Raw genomic sequence first — 10,250 nt, 5'->3', positions numbered from 1 at the left:
ACAAGAAGAGATTGAGATGAGACAAGTCAAGACGAATGATCAAGTTGCGGACTTGTTCACAAAAAGTTTAAGTACAGGCAAGCTCGAAAATTTTCGCTGTCTACTCAGCACAGTGCAAAGAATGAGAGCTGACATTGAGGGGGAGTGTTGAAAATCAATGTCAAAGTTAGGCAAGGAAAGTTAGTCAATGTTAGGTATGGTTGAATAAAAATTATTAGGTGCAATTAATGTGTTTTGTGTGGTAATAAATAATCTTAGTTTAATCATTTGGTTTGCTATAAATACCTAAGTTCTCAAGCATTGTAAATCATCCAAAGAAAAACAAAGCCTAGAGCTAAAGAAGAAAAGCTTTGCTAATTAGTTTCTTTTGTGAGCTTTCTTTAAGTGTGTGCTCTATTTTCTTCTTCTTGGGATCATTAGAGTTATCTTGGATACTCTTCTTATTCAACAGTAATATCTAAAGCAACAAACACCACATTTCTGTAAAAAAACATATCTTGTGCTTCAGTACCTGTACTCTGCTTGCACCTACTGCACTACATCGTTCCAGTTGCGTAGCTTCAATCCAAGTATACTGATCATTAAAAGAAGAGGGAGAAGGATAAACAAATTATGTTATAATAGTTTAAATTTGAGTGTAGTACTATTGGAGACACGAAATAAAAGAAGAAACGTTAGCTCTATAATTTGATTTCAATAATTTAAAACTTACTTGTGATCTCTGGAATGTGAGAAATCTTAGGCCAATCTGTGCCGCTGTTCCTCCTGCATCTTTCCTCTAGAAGGGGATGGCATCCATAAATCCCTAGTTTTTGTAATTTGGTGAGGCGTTGCATAGCTTGGACACTTGGTAAATTCTTCAGATTCTCGCATTTTTTAATAAACAGAAATGCAAGGGATGTAAGGCTACCCAACCATTATGGCAAAGTCTCCACTCCCTCAAATGACTCTATCCACAAAGATGTTAGAGAAGTGAGGTGTTGAATTTGTTGAGGCAGAGACTTGAGCTTAGGCCAACCAAACAACCTTAAGCTTGTAAGATGCATTAATGATCCAACTTCAAAATCAGGGAAGGAATCGAGCTCCTCCCAGAACCCACCGACAGTCAATGTCTCCAAGCCAGTGGGCCACTGTAGCCCCGTTGGCAAATATTTTAGGTTTCGCCAATTTACAATCGACAAAGTACGGAGAGAATGGAGGTGGTCTAAACTTGGAAGAATGTGTAAATTAGGCATACCACGTATTTCCAGCGTCTCAAGAAAGAGTGGGAATTGTAGGCTGCTCACCCAACTTTCTAATCTTTCACAATATCCAATGGTCAGATCTCGAAGGGAGGTCATGGTGCGCAAGTCTGAAGTAGATTGTAGACTAATGCACTCCTCCTCGTCAATTCTGCTACTTTGGGCACAAAAGGACGCTATCTTTGGGCAACTCCATATCCACAGTTGTCCAAGACTATTGCAATCCTCCTCCTCAACTCTCCCACTTTTGACACCAAACCATGATAGCTTTGGGCATTCCCATATCTCCAATTCCTGAAGAGAGGGACACTGTTGTGGAAGAGCAGGTAAGCTTGCTAATTCACTGCAACACATGATTGTCAATTTCTCAAGAGAGGCGACTGTGAGGGACACGCCGCCTTTCATTTCAATTGATGTCAGATCATTGCAATTCCTAATTTGCAATTCCACGAGAGAGGCCCATACACTCAATGGGCCTGATAGTCCATTGCATTCCGTTACACTCACTTTCACGAGAGAGGCCCATAAACTCAATGGACCTGATAATCCATCGCAACTTCGTATACTCAATTGTTGGAGAGCGGTGCAGTACTTTAACCCACTCGGTAGGTGTGACAATCGTCCACAATCTTCAATCTCTAATTTCTGTAAAGATGCCATGCTCTGTGCAATTGGAATAATCGGTGCTTCTTTCCATTCAATTAGATCACCACAATAAAAAATATGTAATACTTTTAACGCTGGAAATAAAGTAATTGTTTCCTTACTTCTTGTGGCTACATTGTGGACAAGACCATAACCGTAGAACTCTGCTCCAATACATTTCAAGTTAGCCATTCCTCTAATCTCAAGCTCTGTAAGATTGGGTAGATGACCGAGCGGTGGGACTACTTCACATTTGCGGCATCCAAGTAATTGAATCTTCTTCAAGTTGTTGAGCGGTAATGACCCACTCATCATCCACGATGGAAACTTAACGCCCATGAAGTTTTCAATACTTAAGCTCTTCAACTCAGGATATGGTCGGAGGCCTTCTAGGACATCCTCCTCCTCATTGTTATCAGTTGTTAACCTATCTGCTGTCCATTTGAATTCCAAATGACATACTTTCGTCTTATCCTCTAATTTAGCTTTCTTTGCTTCTTCTCCATTCTTTACATGCTCCAGATTACAAACAATTAATTGACCTTTCAATTGTTTCAAGCCAGCCAACTCTTCAATCTGATGACCAATCTCATTACCCACCAAAAAGTAAGGTAATGTTCGAAGGCAATTCAACCGGCTTATCCCCTTTGGGAATTTGATATCCACATCAAAATAAATATGTCTCAGGTTGATCAAGTTTTGCATTTCTTTTGGAAACTCCTTAAAGGCACAATTTGTTGCTCTTAATGTCTGAAGGTTATAGAGCTTGCCTATAGATTTGGGGAGTGCTTTGAAGGTTGTATTGGAAATGTCAAGATACCTTAAGTGTTTCAGCCTACCAACTGAAACTGGAAATTCTTCAATATAAGCATTACTTAAATCTAAGAAGCGTAAAGCTTTGAATCGTGGAAGAATGTTAATAGGAACTTCATCGTAGTCGAAAAACAGTGACCGCAATTTCCCATCACTTCTTTTTGGAATTTGTCCTAAATCAAAAGTAAAAACCCAAGCAGCATGTCGAATCTCTAATGTATTATCTATGCCACCTAAATCTCTCATCAAGCTTTTGGATTTGGATACATGTTCTGTAAGATCATGCACAAGATCATGCATCTTGCATTTGCTAACAATGCCATCGTCACTCATCGTAGCATCTTGAAATAAGGAGCTTTGCAATAGAATATCAAAATATTCATTGCCTATGTCCTCCATATCTTTACTTTCGTCATGCGAAGCGCGGAGTAGTCATTGAGCCATCCAAAGTTGAATCAGGTTGTCTCTTTGAATTTCAACATCTTTCTCAAACATTGAGCAATATGCAAAACATTGCTTCAATGATGGTGATTCTAAATTGTCAAAACTCAACCTCAGGACTGGCATAATTCTATCTTCTTCTTTTAATAGGTTGTCCCATATTTTACTGTTTTTAAACGATGACCATTCTTCAACACTTTTTTTAGTGTGCAAAATGCCTCCCAAAACCTGTTAATTGGATTAGTGAGTTCAAAGGTGTCCTAAAATAATGTAAAAAATAGGTTGTACATAAGTAAATTCATTAATTATATTTAACTTCACATATTTTTTTAATGCCTAAAATACCTCTAATTACATTTTGACATATACAATTAATCTTATGCAGATTGAAAATTGTTGGGGGGCGGGGGGGGGATTATTGATTTCCCACAACAACCCCCCCCAAAAAAAGCATTAATGTTATAATTTATTATTTGATCAGGATTTTTTTCTCAAAAATGTTTTTCTTTTTATCAACGACCACCACAATTTTGTTTTAGGGTTCAAAATTGTTTTTACGGTAAAAGTAATTTACCTATTAGCATGCTATTTTACCTAGCTAAAATATAAATAGATAGATATATTATGTTGTTTTTGGTATGAAACATAGACAAAATAATGTATCTATTTTCCTTTTTTCATAGAATTTGATGTACCTATCTATATGTTAGTGTACCTACTTAGAATAAGAGTATTAATTGTAAAAATAATTTATTTATCACATTATAGCTATATAATGTACCCAAAATTTTATATTAAATTATTTTTCATCTAGCACATTATGGCTATATATATTGCAATACAAATAATTTACTAAATTTACCTATCCCTTGAAATTTAAACAAGATAGATTAATATAGCTCTATATATTATTTTTATATAAATTAATCTACCTATATATATTATTTATAGAAAATATTATTTTTTTGGTATATGTGGAAGACACATTTAGGTTGAGGAATAACATTTATGAAAAAAAAAAAAGGGTGAGTAATAATATCTTTGTGGCATATGTTGCAAATATTTATAAATTATAATAACAGGTTATTTATTTGCATATATGACATACTTTCAAATTTCAGTTTTATTTGGATGTTTAACACTAGATGGTTTTTTGTATAGAAAATAAGAGTTGCAATGACCTATCTCTAAATAACCCCTTTTGTAATGATGATATTCCAATGATGATTACAAACATGAATGGTTTTGATTCTGAAATTTATACTGTCAAAATACGTTTTTCACAAGACCTTGTCCTAATTTATAAGGTGGTGCACCCAATGGGGTGGAGGCAAATATTGTCCTAATTTATAAAGAGAAAATCTAACTTTAATCCTTATATAATTTCACTTTTAGACAAATGTCTGGTGTAAGATTATACATTTGAAAATAGTTTATTGACTTAGTATTTAGGTCAACAGTTGTATTCCACATCATATTTATTATTTTTTCCTTCTAGATTAACTATTTGTTTTTTACTATAATACCCTTGTGTAATTAAGGGAAATGTTTCTATTGTGTTGTGCATTTTTTAGGAGCCATTTTGGCTTATTTTCTTACCTCGTTTGAATTGAACTAACATATTTGAGGACCAACCATATATGCCTTCCATAAATTTTCTAATTAATCAATTTTGTAATTTTTATTTATTTATTATTAGGTCACATGTAATCATATATTTTCAATCATAAAAATATGATGTATCGAACAAAATATTTGCACTTAAGTCAACGGACATAAAATATCGTACCTTTTTTTCATTTGATACAAATGAAACTAATGACTAAGGTACCTAATCAAAATAGTTGCACCTAAATTAATGGACCTAAAGTTTCGTAAATAGTTAAATTTCTTTTCTATTTGAGAACTGACTTAGCATTAACGTAATAATTAAAATTGCCCTGTATGGGATACAATTATCTTGCATGACTGGCAATAGGTAAGAAAAAATGGCAAGCTTGTAAATAATAGCAAAACGTATGGATATCATTGTAGATGATGTGTCAAAGTGGTTTTAAAAGAAGGATCTAATTCAGAATTATAAAACCATTCATGCTATAATTTAAAAATCATCTTGTTTAAACCCTAATACCCAAATTTCCTGATTTATAAATGAAAACTGTGTAAACAAATAAATATAAAAAAGGTGCAGATTTCATGTTATGATACATAATAATAGTACGCACCTTTGCCACCAACGGAACACCACCGCAATTTTCAGCAATCTCCCTTCCAATTGTATCAAACTCAGGATCACTGCTATTGGTGAAAGCTCTATTTTTCATGATGGACCAACATTCATCCCCTGAAAGTTTTCCCAATACATGTCGTGGAAGTAGCCTTTCTGAGGTTAATGCAACTTTCTCTTTGCGAGTGGTGACCATAATTTTGGATCCTTTAGCAGAACTAAGCTTTGACAAACATTCCATGAAACTCTCCCATAATTTGGAATCTTCGTTCCAAACGTCATCAAGTACGAGTAAGTATTTTTTATCTTTCAACTCTTCGTTAAGAGACAAAAGCAGAGTATTCTGGTTATCTTTAGAATGAGCTTTTCCCCGATTAAGTTGTTCTAACATTTGATGTAGGATGAAATTGACGTCAAAAGTGTCGGATACACAAATCCAAATCTTTTTTTCAAAAAAACTTGTGTATCGAATCCTCATTGTAAACTGACTTGGCCAATGTTGTTTTTCCGAGGCCTCCCATTCCCACGATGGCCATAACCGCAAGATTTTCTTGATCGTATTTGGAGTCGGTCAAGGTTGTGACTATTTTTGACACATCATCTTTCCTTCCAACAGTTATTTCGTCTTTGCCAATGAATGCGTTGGTTTGTCTGTCCCATCTAATCCCCTGAGTGGTTGCAACTTTATTCTTGGAAGCTAGTCCAATAAGAGAAGCTTTCCTCTCGAGATCCACCAAGGATGCATTGATCTTCTGAATTTTATGCGCCATTTGAAGACGAAATGCAAGTGGATTGGAGAGTGAAAAGAAGTTAAGAACCTTTTTCTTCATATGGTTTTGGATTTCGACTTTACGCCGATAACCTTCGTACTCGAGTTCATCCAAGACATCCTCAGCATCATGAGCTACGTCTTTGAGTTTCTTCACCCATGCCTCTATTGGCCCACCTGTTGGAGTTTGAGACCCTCTTGTCCCACATTGGTCAATAGTATTTTTTCATAAACCTTTATATAGGCTTATTCCATTTTCTTAGTAATTAGAACTTGGACCATTTGGAAATGGATTGAAGGCTTGGGTCTTATGGTTGTGTGAATTAGGCTTGAATATAATATAGCCTAAATACAATTAATATTAATTAATCAGATTCATTAATTTTAATTTTCGGATTAAGTTTTTTAATTAATTTATTAATTAAAAAACGTTTTGATTAAAAGACACAGCTGTTAGAAAGAGTTGTACTTTTTGATTAAAAGATACAGCTATTAGAAAGAGTTGTGTGCTTTCAAATACACTGAACAGGTATTTGAAAGGGTGTGAAACAGCCTATATATTTGTAATCACAGTATCCAAGTGAGAATCATCTTTTCTTCCTCCTTATCTTCCGTACAAAATTTCCAGAGAGTAAACACACAAAGCAATTCGCTAGAGTTCTATAATCCGGTGCGGGTTGTAGAATTTGGTAGTTGTATCCTGGTCGAGCAGACATTGTAGAACCACAAGCACAAGGGTGGGACGAAAATACTGTTCGAAGGACATAGCTTTTACGCTAGCCTCTACCTTCTGTGATCAAGTTAGTATCATTGATATTATTATATTAGTTTATGTATTTATTGTATAATTTCATTCTGCACATCAAGTATATTTGGTAAATAAAATATTAGAATTTAAAGTTCTGTTTATTTCTGTTATATTTGTTTATTTCTGAATTGTTCTCCAACACATGAGCTACGTCTTTGAGTTTCTTCACCCATGCCTCTATTGGCCCACCTGTTAGAGAATGAAAAGAAGTTAAATACCTTGTAATTGTAGCATGTGTGTGAGAGATTACAAGACAATTCAAAAATATATACTACCTTGTGGTTTGTCGGCAACATCATTCAACAAAAGTTCAATGTTTGTGAATGACTCTTGAAGCTTTCCGAGCTCAGCTTTGAAACCCCATGCAAGACTGAATTGTTGAGCAGCAAGTGAAAGCACCTTCTTCAGTATTCCCTCGGTAGCAAAAGTAAGCACAGCTTCAGCCGCCATTCCTTCAATTTCCTGCAACTCAGCTAATCACAGTGTTTAATTTCTGTCTTGGATGCAATGCAAGTGCAATGGAGGATGATATGATAGACAAGAGACGTCGGTAGGTCTAACTTTTTATAACGTGAAAAGGTGGTGTATTCAATCATTGAAGGATATATTTGATCCTTTCCTTTAGACACGACTAGTTCCTTCCTTCCTTAGTGCGCTAACTATCTTACGTACGTTTTGAATTTAATTGAAGGATACGTTCGATCCTTTGCTTTAGACACTTCTATTTCCTTCCTACCGTGGTGCTTGCAAGGAAATATTTGTTTGGTAATGCTTCCAAGGATATATTTGATTCTTAATATAATTGATATATTCTTCTTTGGTTTAGATATGTGTCTACTTTCTCGTTTACTTGTTCTTTTCTTCTTTAATACTTTTAGAAATTTTATCTTTTGCTAAATTGCTTTCAAATTCTAACTTCTTTTTCTCATCGCCTTTACTATACATATTGGCCCTTATGTCTCGTTGATGTCACGTAATGCTTTGCACTTTAGCTCCTTTTCCTCAAATAACCTTGAACAAGAAATCATGCTTTTTATTTTCATTTACGAACTTTATTTATTTAAAGATACATCATTTGGATTAGTGGGAAATTCCTTTCTTTTGCGGCCTGTTGACAATTCAAGGCAATATTTTTCTATCTATTAGTAAAATTTACATGGATTAAGAGTACAAGATGCCAGAATAAGGTAAATAACTTTTTTTAATCAAACAACAATGTCAATCCCACTTTGGCATTTATATCATAAAAAGGCATCGTTGTGAATATATTGATAAAAAAAATAAGTACAATAAGTTAAGAGAGACATGAAACAAATAGAAATGAAAAATAAAATTGAAATAGCGATGATACGGGCTCAAACCAGCAATGAAGCTCAAATCTAGGAGAAATTTTTCCTTGTGCTTATAACACAAATGGTACATCACGTGTTATTATATAAGTGATGGAAAATTTTATTTTTTATGTCACTAATTTTTTTTATTTTTTACATTTTGAATTTTGCTCTTCCTTGTTGATCCTTTGCTTTAGACACACCTAGTTCCTTCCTTCTTTCCGCGGCGCGTCCAAGTATCTTACGTTTTGAATATAATTCCTCCTTGATTCCTTGAGGTTAGTATATATAAAGCAAAATCCTTCAAGAGGAAGACATTTGGATGGGTATAAAGGGGAAACTTGATAGGTTTTGCTAAATATTTTTTGTGCTCTCTATGAAATTGATGGTAGAACAAATCAAATTTTGCTGCATTTTGTATGTTTAAAACATTCAAGGTTGGTAAAAGTGGCTAATATTTATAGACAACGTTCGAAAGTTAGATGGAAAAAAATTACAATTCAAGTGGTTAAGAACATTTATGTTTGGTCTTAAAGTTTAACCCTCCAGTTTAACGACATTGTTTGTATTAAATGAAAAAACTTTCTAAAACTAGCTTGTTTAAAAAGCTTCTGAGTCCTTTTCGTGCTAAATTAGTCGATAAAATATAATTACTGTGACTGTGAGGATTTTACCAAAACTCTTGTACAGCCGCTGTATGCCAAGATATAAAGATAGATGTCATCTGCAGCTGTGAGGAACATTTTTCCTTTTTAGGGTTCCTAGTTGTGCGACCGAAGTACTGCTACAGAGAGTTCATGTCCTTAAACGTGATAGCTGTTCACAACTTCACAGCACCATAACTTGTTTTTGGGTTTTTTTTTTTTTCTAGCATGGATCCCAGTATAGTATATGTCATGAATCTTAGTCATATTTGACTGTATATTCAGCCATTCATTCACTTGGTTCATGCTATTGGCGGTTAATCGTTGTAGAATTTTTCGTGTGTTTTTTTTTTTTTTTTTTGAATTTTACTGCGCTTAGTCCAAAATGTCTTAGGATGATGTCTCACAGCATGGCTTTCTTTACTCGTGTCAACTTCCCACATGGTAATTACCAATCCAAGAAAGAAATAATGATTCTAAAAAATATACTTATGCAATATCAAATTATTTGTCACATACTTTTCTTATCACTTCAGTGAGATTAAAATTGTGTTTGGATGAAGAAATTTAAAATTGCTGAAGAATTTCAAAATGATGAAAATAGAAATGATGAATTTTATTTTCTAGAATTTGTAAATTTCCTTATTTGATTAACCTAAAAAACAATGAACTTTGAATACGAAATTTAATGTTCAGTTATTAATATATAAATAAAAGATAGTGGTTATGAAATGTGCTAGTAGTGGTGGCGGGTGACGACGGTGATGAAGGTGGGGTGGTGACAATAATTGTTGCGATGACGGTGGGTGGTGGCAATGGCAGCAGCAGGGGCCACAACAACATGTGGTGGTAGAGGCAGTCGTGTTGGTGACGATGATAGTGGGTAATGGTAGGTGGTGGTGACATGAGGTCGTGGTGGCCACTCACGATTGAGTTTTTTTATGTTTTTTTTTTTAAATGTTCACTCATTGAAATTTGAAAACGACACCTATTTATAGTTTTTTTTTTTCCTCGCGGAAATTATAAAATTCTATATTTATGAATCGAAACAAGAAAATTAGTGCATGTCAATTTTCTCACTTTTGTTTAAATTTCAAGTTTATTTCTCTCAACTAAATGTAATGTAAGAGGTAAAAGCTTATCGAATGCTTCTTAGTTTTGCCAATTTTATTTCAGGTTCTTTGAATTGATTGCAAGAAAACACGTAACTACTTGCATATGATAACTTATTAATTGTTACAAACAAATTACAATCGAAAACATACACATAAAATTTTCTTTTATAAATAAAAATGACTCCTTAGGTATAAATAGTAAATACAAATGAATAG

The 10,250-nt window shown here is 34.1% G+C and overlaps 1 pseudogene; it reads right to left on the bottom strand.

The window, feature by feature from the left end:
• Positions 1-564: 564 nt before the first annotated feature.
• On the bottom strand, positions 565-7,434 carry LOC137743663 (putative disease resistance protein RGA4; annotated as a pseudogene).
• Positions 7,435-10,250: the final 2,816 nt, after the last annotated feature.

The sequence above is a fragment of the Pyrus communis genome, chromosome 8, assembly GCF_963583255.1.
Source record: "Pyrus communis chromosome 8, drPyrComm1.1, whole genome shotgun sequence".
NCBI classification, from domain to species: domain Eukaryota; kingdom Viridiplantae; phylum Streptophyta; class Magnoliopsida; order Rosales; family Rosaceae; genus Pyrus; species Pyrus communis.
Note: the sequence above shows the minus strand (reverse complement) of the source record. Positions and strands in the feature narration are given on the sequence as shown.